This window comes from Haliotis asinina, chromosome 11, assembly GCF_037392515.1.
Source record: "Haliotis asinina isolate JCU_RB_2024 chromosome 11, JCU_Hal_asi_v2, whole genome shotgun sequence".
Lineage (NCBI taxonomy): Eukaryota > Metazoa > Mollusca > Gastropoda > Lepetellida > Haliotidae > Haliotis > Haliotis asinina.
Genome location: NC_090290.1, coordinates 40,642,840 through 40,656,267, shown reverse-complemented (window position 1 = coordinate 40,656,267; position 13,428 = coordinate 40,642,840).

The window sequence follows — 13,428 nt, the reverse complement described above, 5'->3', positions numbered from 1 at the left end:
GATATTTGCAATATAGTTCACGTACAGACTGCTGAGGTTGGGATGATACCCATTAGGAGAAGGATCTTTTCAGATCAAACTTTACTCCTTACACTGTAGTTACAGTTTATTCCCTTTGTGTGGGTTCGATGTACAGACAGACAAACTTGTGTGACCGTCGTGATATTTGCAATATAGTTCACGTACAGACTGCTGAGGTTGGGATGATACCCATTAGGAGAAGGATCTTTTCAGATCAAACTTTACTCCTTACACTGTAGTTACAGTTTATTCCCTTTGTGTGGGTTCGGTGTATAGACAGACAGACTTGTGTGACCGTCGTGGTATTACTGGAACATCAAGAACTGCAAGAGCTTGCAAAACCTTGCCAACAGAGCTGCCTTCGAAGATGCCCGGAACGACTTTATTTTGCATGACGTTGACGATCAAGATACCGCCACCAAATTGGCATCTAGGACGACCAGAGATGAAACGTCTTCATACTAACGCTTCAGAACATGATCGTCACGACCTGCAGTTAAGTCTGTAAGCTCATGTGAGTACAGGAAATTATTTGCAGAACAGTCGATGCCACCTTCAATTCTAATCACTAAACATACACACACAGAGTTCAATGATTACCAAAACGATCTGATTTCATTTAGAGAACAAACCCTCTTGCATAGTGGACAGCGTGCTCTTTGTGAGATGATATGTGATTGAAGCAAATACCATGGTCCTTGTAATTTCCACAGAGGCATCCCAAATACAAAACTGATCAACCACAAATTCTAACTGGGGATTCTCTCTGTGTGGTTTTATTGAGAAGGACGCATAAATAACTTTATTCTGAGAATGATTGAAGTTATCTTGATGTGAAACAGGCCTTCATGTCTTGCGCAAATTTAACAGAACCACAGTTGTAATAAACTGCAAGACCAAAGAGCGCACGCACCCACGGCTGAAGTAGGCAAAATATGAAACAGGCAAGAAATGGTTATACATCCACGAAATTGCTTGATTGGCATAAACCTATCCAGAGGGTGGAATATTGACGAATGGAACTACTTAAGGACATGTCTCTAGAGTCTTGCTTCAGGATTAATTATGCCGTTTTTGTTCGTCCACTAACGCTGTTTGTAATCTCTGAACACACATATTGGCAATGCAAGGCTGTATATTTACAATTAGAGTGGATTACATTCCAAATTGAGCCAAAGACGACACCGAAGAATGTTAATGATAACTCACTTTGGGAATATCGACCTCTCCAGATATGAGTAATATGCCTCCCCGCATTACGCATTCGTTTTGCATTCTTGACGCCCCCTCCCCCAACCCTCACATCACACCATCCACTTCTCACATGGGGTAAAGGATTATCATTAACTTTTGGAAAGAGAAAATAATACAAGTAATTTCACCAGCGCCTGTATCCCGAAGGGGCAATAACTCGACGCTGTGTTGGTCAGACGACTGCAACAATTCATTAAATATCTGGATACGGCTTCTTAACCGGTCAGAGGTTTCGTGTTCAGCCTCGACCAGTCGTGTTTCAACTTTATCCTGACGGTATGGAACTAGCTGACCTTAGCAACACAAACCTGGGGTTGATATTCTGAGTATGCTATGCCACTGGTGTACGCCTATACTGAAAACTGATGAAGACTGACGTGCAAGCTTCACTCGCTTGAAATATGCCCTTTGACAATTGACAATCACTCACTCCCCATTGTTTCTGATACGTTAGACTTACATTCTCAGTTCTTAAAACAACTGCCGATAGAATTGTAGACAAGCTTCTAAAATCGTGCATTTGTCACACCGACTGAAGAATGGCTTGAAAAATATGTCTGTCAATTTGTAAATAATTGAGTCTGAATCCAGAAAACAGCATGAACATTGATCTACGCAATTGTCAACCAAGTCGACTCTTACGACAAGCATGGATTGATGCAGACCAATTCTAACCCGGTCCTGAATTCAGTAAAGTGTGAGGAATGATATGTGTGATTATATTGTAATGCTCATAGACTGAATGGAACCCATTTTGAAATTATTTAGGTGGAAATCTATCATTTCGGTTTTTTTCTCAATTAATTGGCTTCATTCCATTCATATGTCTAAATGTCATTTTGTTTTGTCATTTAAGAAAGAGCAGAATAATGAATTCAGAATGAGTTCTCTCTTAGTTCTCAAATAAGAATACAAAGGTCAATACGGGACTGACATTTATAAATGGGGATTACAAAATGATATATCTACTCACATATTCGTGATAACATCTGAATAATTATTTCCGGTTAGAATTCTCAGCTTCCGGATATTGATAAGGATGATACTTATGAGGGCAACATAACGCTAAGACATTGTCCCGGAGTGTAATGATTGTTCAAGGAGTGAAGGGTTGATGTCGCAGTAGACATCGTTGTCGACGTAATGAAGTCCCTAAAGACGTGCGTGATATCTGATCTTAAGTTTATCCGTGAGTGCGACTCTGTCTCGCAAATCGTTCCGATTGTATCAGCTGACACGACTACAGGTATTTGTTGATCCATTCCCCCTTCATCACATGTACAGATCCCGTAAATTATTTTACAAGAGTGGTACGATCAATAACTAGTGTAAGAATGGCGCGTACCATTCAGGTAGGACATGTTTACCAAGCCATCTCTCATTACTAGTTCAATCATACATTTTCAAAAGCTAGTTTGCACATTTACCCACGATGCAAATTTTTCTGCCCATATTTAACACAGGATATTCTTATGGATTGCGGTTGCATGTTTATGTTGAGGGTTATGATGAATGCTGAAGAAAATAATTATATTGTCAAAGTGGTTGAAAGGTATTGCAAACAAATACACACATACTCCACATCCATGGACGCAGTTAACCAAGACTATCTCCATCCACAATTCAATAGTGTTTCGTATGGAGATGATGCAGTGATGGAAGACGACGACGATGATGGTAATGCTTTCGACGATGCCCTCGATAAGAGTCATGACATAGTTTAATCTAGTAAATACAGCGCAGTTCAATGTGACCCGTCTATGGCCCTACTCATCTTACGTGATAAAACGACGATAACAGATCAGTTCCTTGGTGACTGATCTATTGCCACAATGATACATCGCCTGGCAGATTATCTATTGCTGCAGACCTCAAACGCCAGGGTCACAAACACCTGGATCATGTTCTGACAAATAAGATGTCTGGTAATACCTTTGATTGTGAAATAGAAAAGAATCCTTCCTTTGGTTGTATTGCATCGATCATTTCCTTGTGATGTAGATTTATGATTTATGGAACTCTATAATGTTCCGGTCGGATGTTCGTATTTGAATGAATACATTATTATTGGCTGCAAACGACAACGAGATGACGATTACTCTGTTTCAGAATAAATCCTGAAGATGGCGATTGTGATAAAGCAGAAATGCTTTTCACAATGTAGTTGATGTTAAAGTTGATGAATTAGAAGGTGAAGATGAGGGACTGTTTGAATAGGATAACGATGACAATAATGAGAATATTGATGATGACGTGGAGATGATGTAGTGTTGGAAGACGATGATGGTGATGCTTTCGACGATGCCCTCGATGATACTTCCAGCTAAAAATGACAGATGGAGAAGCACAAATTTGACCAATGTTGAATCATGTAATATGAAATCATGTAATAACTATTTCTATTGACTTGTCAGTTGTGCTTTACATTTCAAGGTCTTCACTGACAGGTTCGCTCTCTAAAGATACAGCGCGCAGTGTCTGCATAACAAGACCAGGTGTGACTTCACTGACACACAGCACGTATATCACTGTAATACTAAATAAAGGATACTAAACGTCAGTCCGTGTAATACCAATATTACTAAAAGAGTTATTGATTTGGTATCAAACGGGCCAAACCGAGTTTGATACTAAATCTTTCATGAGTTTAATTAAATGGTATTTCACAGGAGTACTCTGTTTATTGCTTGCCAACATGATCGGAAAGCAACTGGTTGAAGACTCCCATCTTTACGAGTCACGCAAGGTCAAGTGCCATTGTGACAGCGTCATTAGCATTGTGAGGTCATACCCTGTGAGTGAGTTTAGTGTTTCGCCGCAGTCAGCAATATTCCAGCTATATGGCGGCGGTCTGAAAATAATCGAGTCTAGACCAGACAATCCAGTGATCAACAGCATGAGCATCGATATGTGAAATTGGGAACTGATGGCATGTGTCAACCAAGTCAGCGAGCCTGACCACTCGATTCCGTTAGTCACCTTTTGTGGCAAGCATGGGTTACTGAAGGCTTATTCTACCCCAGGACCTTCACGGGTCCATACCCTGTGAAGCGTTATGACGTCATGCGGCTAGCGGTATTACACTAGTCGAATATTGCCGTAATATTATTACACTGCAGTATCTTCCATGGGCGAGTAATAAACAACATGTCGACAGAACATGTCAACACACTACATGTAATGCCAGAATTTTTTAAGTTTGGTGCCCGTGTTGTGGTTATGAGTAGCATGGTCTTTGACCTGAATTGACCTTATTTCATACTTAAATAAGCTTTCATAATTATTGATTATTCTTTGAACTGATTCGACTTTTTCACACTTTCCTGCAAGACAATAATTTCCGGCTTGAGTGTTTTCACAAATATATCAAGTATATCAGTCGAATTCAGGATTCACTTTGAAACAGGTCTGGTGCCCTCGAGATATTAAGTATCGAAGTGGAAATATTTTTTTAAATATTATTGTGGGATCATCCCGGATGATATACCTTTTTTATTGTGTTAATTCTTTGTGTATGACCTTTGCCTTCACAAGACACTCAAACTGCCAAACACGAGGAATTACTCTGTATCAATGATTCAGTTACATGATTCATGGCAGCCAATTCATTTCAAGTAGCCCGCATGAGAAACGTTATGAGACAGAGATTTATATGTTTTATGCATACCCGTGGGTTCTGGGCAGATGTGCGGGGTTCGCGGTGCAGTCGCCTGGGGAATACCTAACGATAAGTTTGTATTCCAATCAAAGGATCACAGGATGACAAACATGTGTAATCCCCAGTCCAGTAATAGTGCCCCTTCTGGTAAACTCCAGCAGATTCCAGACATTCGTATACCTACTTCACACCAGCCATTATGACATATCGCCAAGCTTTCTGTGAGAGGTATAAACGGCTACTGGACTGTTACGTCGATGGAAAGATCCCGTAGACGTTCTCTGCTAGGTACACAAGGCTGTTGGACAGTTACAGTTTGCAAAAAGCATAACTGAGAAAATACACATGAACCTGTACAAGCATTGGGTCTGCAAACGCATGGCATGACCGTAGTCGATAAACTATCTACTGGAATAGCGGTAGTAATTTTTTACTTAAAGCACTTCGGCCAACGAATCCATGACCATTTCTGATCATATGTAGAAATGTCACAACTTCTCAGTATGGAGAGGTTTGTTGAATGAATGAGTGAATGAATGAATGAATGGACAATAACACAAGGGGTGAGCTTCCCGCCCATATCGGTGCCTGATTAATTGGCATATCATGTAGATGTTGTAAGAATTGGTCTTCAGTAAACCGCAATTGTCACACTCTTTGAAGATTCGGATTAACAAAAGAAAATAACTAAGACTGATGGCAGTTTCGACGCTAATGAAATACGTTATCAGGTAAAACATAGTCTGTCAAACAAATCCCGAAACAAATGAATCCAGTGCAGCTAATGCGACTATAATCTATTTACAAGTTTAGATTATTGCAGTTTCTCAAACAAAAATATCCAGGTTTGGGTTCATGACAACTTAAGTTTTTTTTAAAAAAATATGTAGATTTCACATACTCAGTGCTCGTCTAAAAGGGTCGGACTATCTAGTTTTTGGGAGGAATGGGTGGAACTTACGTCATCGTGGATTTTACTCAAAGGCAAACCATAGGGCAGTTTCGTGAAAAGGTTTGGCCCGACTTTTAACATGATCTGTCAGGAAGAAGGCTCTACTAAAGTGGAATTCAACCCCGAAGTACATCACTTTGGGCTTTAATCCTACATACAGCTGACACACCTGAATATAATTGCTGTCCACACTGTCGTTTAATCTCACATACGGACAAAAATGTCTCAAGGTTTTACTGTACACCGACGACATTAGCAGTACCGTCCACTACTTGATGGCATCAGTTAATATTCTAACACATTAATGGGCACAAAATAAAGCATGCAAGCAATATTTTACACTGAATCAGATTTGGGCCTAACCTAGGTCCAAGAAAATTAAAACATTTGAATGGTGGAGTTATTCCATATTGGCCTTTGCAAAACGGCGGATGTTTATTGGAATGCCTTGAGATGTATGCTGGTATGAAAACGTGAATAAAAAACCACTCGTTTCATATAAACGAGATACTGGATCTTGAAGAACAAATTAGTTAGCATAAATGCTCGGAATGTATTTGCGTTTTATAATGGATAGACTTGTGAGGTTGTGAGTGTAAGTATCATGCATGCGTGAGTGCGAATATTGACAAGAAACATACTTTACATGTTATACGGTAATGTTAAAGTTTCCTTCGCGGACAACTGCGACATGACCCCCTCGGAGAACTATAAGGCCACTAAGAAGGTGTGTCAAGCCAACAAGTGCTGCCAAGTAACCTGTCATTATCGTTAAACATTTGCTCCTCACAGAGGGATGCGCAAACTACATGATCTAAGACTATAGGTTTGTGGAAGCGGTTTTCGCTTGGTTGTTTTATCGATGACTTTGTGAGTTGGCGAACAGGTGTCGGTCAAAGTGTGCTAAGTCTTCCAGAGTAATAGAATCTGTGGCTAATCTGAGTATGATAAATTATGTTGCATCATCACCACCGACATCGTGTAATGGGATGCTTCCACCTGCATATAGTTAGTGAGCGCATATAATCAGCACTTACTCTTCTACCCACAGACACACAATATTTCAATGAGTAATCTTGGATCTTGGGATCCAACAAATTGCCTTTCAGAATTGCGTCTCTAACGGGTGTTTATATGTAAAAAAAACCTACGAGATGGAATTGGTCACCAACCCATGCCTGTCGTAGAAGGCAACTAACAGGATCCGATGGTCGGGTTCCCTGACTTGGTTGGTACATGCCGTCGAATCCCAATTGCAAAGATCGATCTCAATTTTGTTGATTACTGGATTTTCTGGTCCAAACTCTGAGTACTGAGTGCACCACACAAACAAAATATGTGCCTCATATTTTCAAGACATATTTTCAAGGAAAGAATTTAATAACGCATGCATTGGGGAAGGTTAATTGTACAAATTAATGAACAAGGGCATCAATGACGAATCAGGCGTTTCTGATTAAAACTCAAAAGTTGAAGTTTAAAAGCATTCTGTTTGAATTCCACACACACAAAAAAAGCCTTACACTGATAACTGACAGGATTTACATCTCTACCCTGCACTATAAATGTCATCTGTATTATCGAATTCAACTTGATTGATATAAAACAACATTTGATAATGAGTGTCGTATTTCAGTGTTCACAAATCTTACACTACGTTCCCTGTGAATGAAGGGGTGACTTTGATTTTGACAGAAAATCGGTAGGAAATAGTGATTCTTCTGGAGCTAGAATAAACAAAATTAAATAACGGAAGTTACTGTCCATTAGAAATATTGATCCTTTGAAGACTAGAATAAACGGCAGTTAAAGCTGACAGCTGGCATCCTTTCTGCATTTACTTCATCCTTTCCTGCACTTTCTTTCGCTGTGCCAGGTGCCCTTCAAATAAATGTCATGGTCGATAACGGAATGAAACCGCTAACACTGGTATCGTTATATTTTCAGTAATGAAGACGTTTAGTTTACTCGGTTCGATTACATGCCGAATTAATTTAACGTTTGGAACCACAGTCTGAAAGGAAGACGTATTTCCACACGTACATTAAACATGTCGGGACACTCTAGACGATACATAAGGAATTAGCCTCTTACTTCTTAAAACAAAGGGCAACTATGGGCAGTTATTTCATTGGTATTACAAACAAGACAACTATATACGGGCCACCAAGAAATGCACTGACAGGCATAACCGAACTATATAGCACACGATTTCCACTCTACTTGCCTTGTTGTGTGTTCCACAATAAACTGAGAAAGACAACAAGCTGTAGCTGTTCCACAGATTGGGTTGATAATAAGATCTGTCATTTCGCACGCGCGTGTGAACAGTGGAATTTGTCAACATTTGTTCATAATTCATCTTAGTTACGCTGCAGAGCGCCGTTTAGCACCTGAACACAGATCTATAACAAATACCCAAACAAAGCCTTAAGTAAAACAGATACCTAAACACAGGCTTAGAACCGTCAGGCCGCCAAGATGACTTGTACAAACGCACTGGGGAAAACGTAGCGCCAAAGGAAGGCATAGATCAGTTAGGGCGCAGAGATGACTTGTACAATGGCACTGAGGAAAACGGAGCGCCAAAGGAGAGGAGAGTGTCAACCGGAAGGGAAACTGACCTGCAAGCATTAAAAGCTAACAATGAAAACATCGCATGAAGAACATAACCCGATTTGATAAGGCACTCACATTGTACACGAGAGCGACAGGAATCAGCTTTTACTTTGGAACAGGATAGGTTTGTAAAGCAATTATGTCACTTGCAATCGCCAAAACAAAGGAATGCAACGACTTTGGCAACGTCAGCATGTTCGTTTACATCACACCTAGCGTGGACACAATTTCATGGCGATCAAACGAACATGCTTCACGACGATGGGAGTCAGATACCAGTTTCTGCCTTACATCAAATGCCCCAACTGCGAAAGAAAGTGTGAGAGTGGACACGAAAGTACCATTTGATGTCTAAATTTGACGTAATTGTCTTATGTGGACCGTGATCAAAGTATCGGGTTAAATGGCTTACTACTATCCCCGCTGCAGACTGGAGACTTTTCAAACTCAAAGGGTTTCTGTCAAGAACCAATTTTCAAGAATGATTTAGTCTGTGAGGTTCTGATGATCAATCAGACGTTACACCTGATGTTGGGATTTCCTGGCGCCGTCCAACCCGGACACATACAAACGTTTTTGATAAATGTACTGTAGAGTCTCTCCTCATGAGACCTCGGCAGTGCCTACTGTGGTTAGATATTATCGCGACTGGACTGACCTAGACATCGGGCGCCTTGGTCATTGAAGATCTGGATTTGGTCATCGATGTGTAGATCGATGCTCATGATGTTGATTACTGGATTGTTTCGCACAGACTCGATTATTTACAGAACGCCATCTGTTAAAACGTGAACGCTATCGATTTTACCCAATCAAACTTTTCTCAAAATCAAGGAAGATATGATAGGAATAGTACATTATGAGGTTATCCACACTCCAGTGATCCGATGTAAAGGTGGTTGAATACTAGATAAGATAATGCTATAAGAGAATCTGGACTTCTGTTTGGAAGATATATAAAAGCATAATTAAATCCTGTAATCCTTTAAGAGGATAGACACTGAAATTACATGACAGCAATCCTTCTGCATGCCTTTCATCGTAGATTAAAGCTACATTTAACAAATATAATCTTGACGCTAATGCTTTGATTCGGAAGTTTTGATAACGGTGACAAGATCGATGTTTTAATGCAAATAAAATTCAGCGAAAATGCCACTGAAATCATTTATCGTTTATTAAGTCATACACACAACTAAATATAGAGACAATGTGATCTGAATTTGCGAACTCCCAAATAAACACATTACGCCTACGACGTTCGGAAGTTTGCAGTGTTTTATCCACACGAACCTGCTCGGACCGGAAGCTACAATTTATTCACCTCACATTTAAGATTAAGATCTTACTTTCTAAAACGACCTTTAAGAACGGACGAAATGCAATCCCATGAGCTATCTGACCTTCATAAAAAGTTCCCACTGCGTCTATTCATAGATCGATTTGACTGCGGAAGATTTACAACATGGCCGCCGTACGCTGTCAACGTCTGGCATTACACTCTGTGGATTGGGTAACTGCATCCTTACAAGCCCCAGAGAGTCACCGACACACAAAGATGTCATGTGACATTCGACTCCATCTACACTAATATGGCAATCTGAGACAACTTCCTTTTCTGAGAAAGGTCACACCTTCCCTTCGGCGTATAACAGAAGCAGAGCTAGATTTTTGCTTGTACTGTGTGGTCAGTCATCTGCCAGGTAATGCTTGTCATTGGCATTCGGACTTCCTTGTGTTTTGCCAGGTGTTGTCTCAGTATGATAGAGATTATTATATGCCTAACATATGGGATGATAATTCTACTTTCTCGATTTAACTGCGAACTGGTACAATACATGGGTTTTCTCTGTCATAAGTATTATTTATTGTCAGTACAGCAAGGCATGTCTAAACTTTTGTTAGTTATTTTGGACTTATTGATTCATACAATATTCACCCAAGTGTTCATCTCTACGCCTCAAAGAACCCTACTTCGGTCTGCTGAAACTTGACTGAAACGTCGGTCAGTTCGTTTGACAACAAAGTTGTCCGTCTGAAACTCCCACCAGAAAGCAACATTCAGTTACAAGATGTGCACTTCTTTCAGAGGCTGTTGAAATCTGTCTGTAGTTAGTTTGTCAACCATATCAGCAATGTGACTAGTATCAAAGGACATAAACAGATCGGCGAGCTCACTTGTCACAGCTGCGTCTACCTCTTCCATGTAGGCAGGAGTACTAGTCTGTGCTGGATTATTAGCCAAAGAGCTTGGAAAGTAAGTTTGTGCATGCGAATGGCACGTGGATATCCCTTTCCTCACATGACATGTTGAACAGCAGTGGTTCCCAATACATCACATTCTATCCTTAACTCGGAGAGACCGCACCCAATCATTTGTCGTCCAATTATACTGAAAAAAAGTTCCTGGCAATGTGAAGTCCTCCAAGGCAAGGTATGAGCATGTTCTTATACTCTTCTACCGACCACTTCAGTTCCAACAGCTGCGGATAAAGGACCTCGTCCACAGTCTGAACAACATGCTGCTGCCCCACAGACTCGGCTGCTGCCCCACAGACTTGGCTACATGGATTATTCGCTTAACAACTGTGTTCAAGGTATCCAGGTCAGGTGCAGGAGCCTATATGATAGATACGGAACCCACTGTATTTTTCTCTTGTTTGGCTCCACTTGCCTTTTGACTGTAGAATGTCCATGTGGGCATTGGTATATGAGATGGCCTGGACACAATGAAGGTCAAGTCAGCTGTGTGTGCCCTTTTTGTTGTGGGACAATCCGCTGTATAAAGCATTCTTTTTGAGTGAGTGAGTTTAGTTTTACGCCACACTCAGCAACACTGCCTGTTCCATGCATCTATGAGATCAACGATATCAGCATGTTTTGCTAATTACTGAAATTCTTGACAAAGCCAGAATAAGACCATATCTGTGCCTTGTGGGGACACCTCACCCATCTGCTTGGTTTTGCGTCCGAATAAGCTCCATCCGCAGCTGTAACATTTTACACAAGCCAGTTGAACACTAAATGACTGGTCATATTTTGCTACTTCCAGTACTCTGATGCTTTGGATTCTTGTTTGAGATGAAGTGACTCTTTCCTTTGACAAAAGATACACTTCTTCCAATCAGTGGCGGATGTTTTGCTTCGAGGAACCACACTGGGTTCGCTGTTTGCTTCTCTCAATGCAGCGTTACACAGCCTTTCGACTTTTGATTTACTCACGTAACTAGATCGACAGTCCTTATGCCATAAGATTGACTGAGGTGAGTTCATTTGGAGTATTTGCGTGAGTCGATCAGTTACTTCACCGACATTGTCATATTGTAATTTATTAATTGTCTAATAGCAATGACTGGCCGATGACCATCACTGCTGACTGTCATGAGCTCTTGCTTGCTCTCTTTCTGGCAAACAATGCATAATTGTGTTGCCAGTGAATTAGCCTTTTTCGAGTTTGATTTGTGCTTTCGGTTATGTTTTTAGCCACTGGTAAATCAGCCATACCACATAAAGAGTTTTTGCAAGGTCGTTTGCAAAGTTATCATGTAAAAAGTTTCGAAAGCCAAATATTCCAGGACAGACTATCACTACTGAGCGTATATCTATGTGCAGTGACAAACAAATCTGCACACATGTTATACATCATTGCAGGACATATCAATCTTATGGATGATATTATTAACTGAACGAAAAATGTATTCTAAAGATGTACAAATAAAGAATTTTTTCTACAGTTTAAATCATGAAATTGAGTATTGCATTGCATTTTTCATGTGTGAAAACGTAAGAAAGCATATTTTATTTCAACTTTGTACCTTGATAAATATAAGAGGTACGATAGTTATCAATCTGGCGTTGGCATTAGCATTGTTGAAAATAAATGTTGAAAAATGAAAAATTGTTGAAAATACATGTTGGTCCTTAAACAAAATGAAGAATCATCGGAACATATCAAGACCAACATATTTGAAACTGGAATTATCATATCAATATTCATAATTGTGCTGCTACGTATTCGAAAACCCAACCAGAAACGTTCTAACTGAACGCTTTCATTCCAAAACAACGTAACATTTGCGTGAACAAGAACTGAGATCTGTCCAGCGCTGCGCGCAGTCATGGAAGGAATAACCTGTGCGACAGTTTTCAAACACTGGGCCAAAGGCGAGATGACTGCTGGGCACAATAAAGATTGAGCGAAAGGCCCAGCTGATCATTTGAATACTGCCGATAGCGACTTTAGGAATAAGTTCCATGTATTTCCCAGATAGATCCAACGCGTTTGAGGAAATAGGAGCTTCACCGCTTTGAAAACAATTTGTGGTCGGATGCATGTGCAATGCGCGATAAGCGCCAAATTGAACTGTTTATGGGCATTGGAGAAGCACAAGACGAATTGGGCTGTGAAAATATTTACATTGGTGGGCTTTGTGGAAGCAATGTCATGCATACAAGACTTTAGCATGGACATAAATATAACTGTTTGCATTCCTTTAAGCTTGGTTCTAGACTGAGCGCAAAGAGCAGTATGTCTAAAGCTGAATCACATCTCTGTCCTCGAACAGAATGTTGACTTATTGTGATATTGATACCAGCAGGAAGAGCATTGTCACTTACAGATATTAAATCCTGTAGATCTCTCGCAAGATTCACATTCCTAAAGTCCCTCTTGTTTAAGAATCTGCAGTACGTCACTGGTCTTGTCCAGCTGACACAGGCAACACAGTTTCCAGTTTATAACTCTAATCGAAGACATGGCTCCAAGCAAAACACACTGACCAATGTGCTAACGAGGAATATTCGGTACATCTAAAAAAACCCAAACAAAACAAAACAAAAAAAACAGACAAAAGAAAAACAGACAAAACAAGATGATATGGTAAATAAGTTTATTATGTTCTTATGTAAAGATCATGATGAAGGA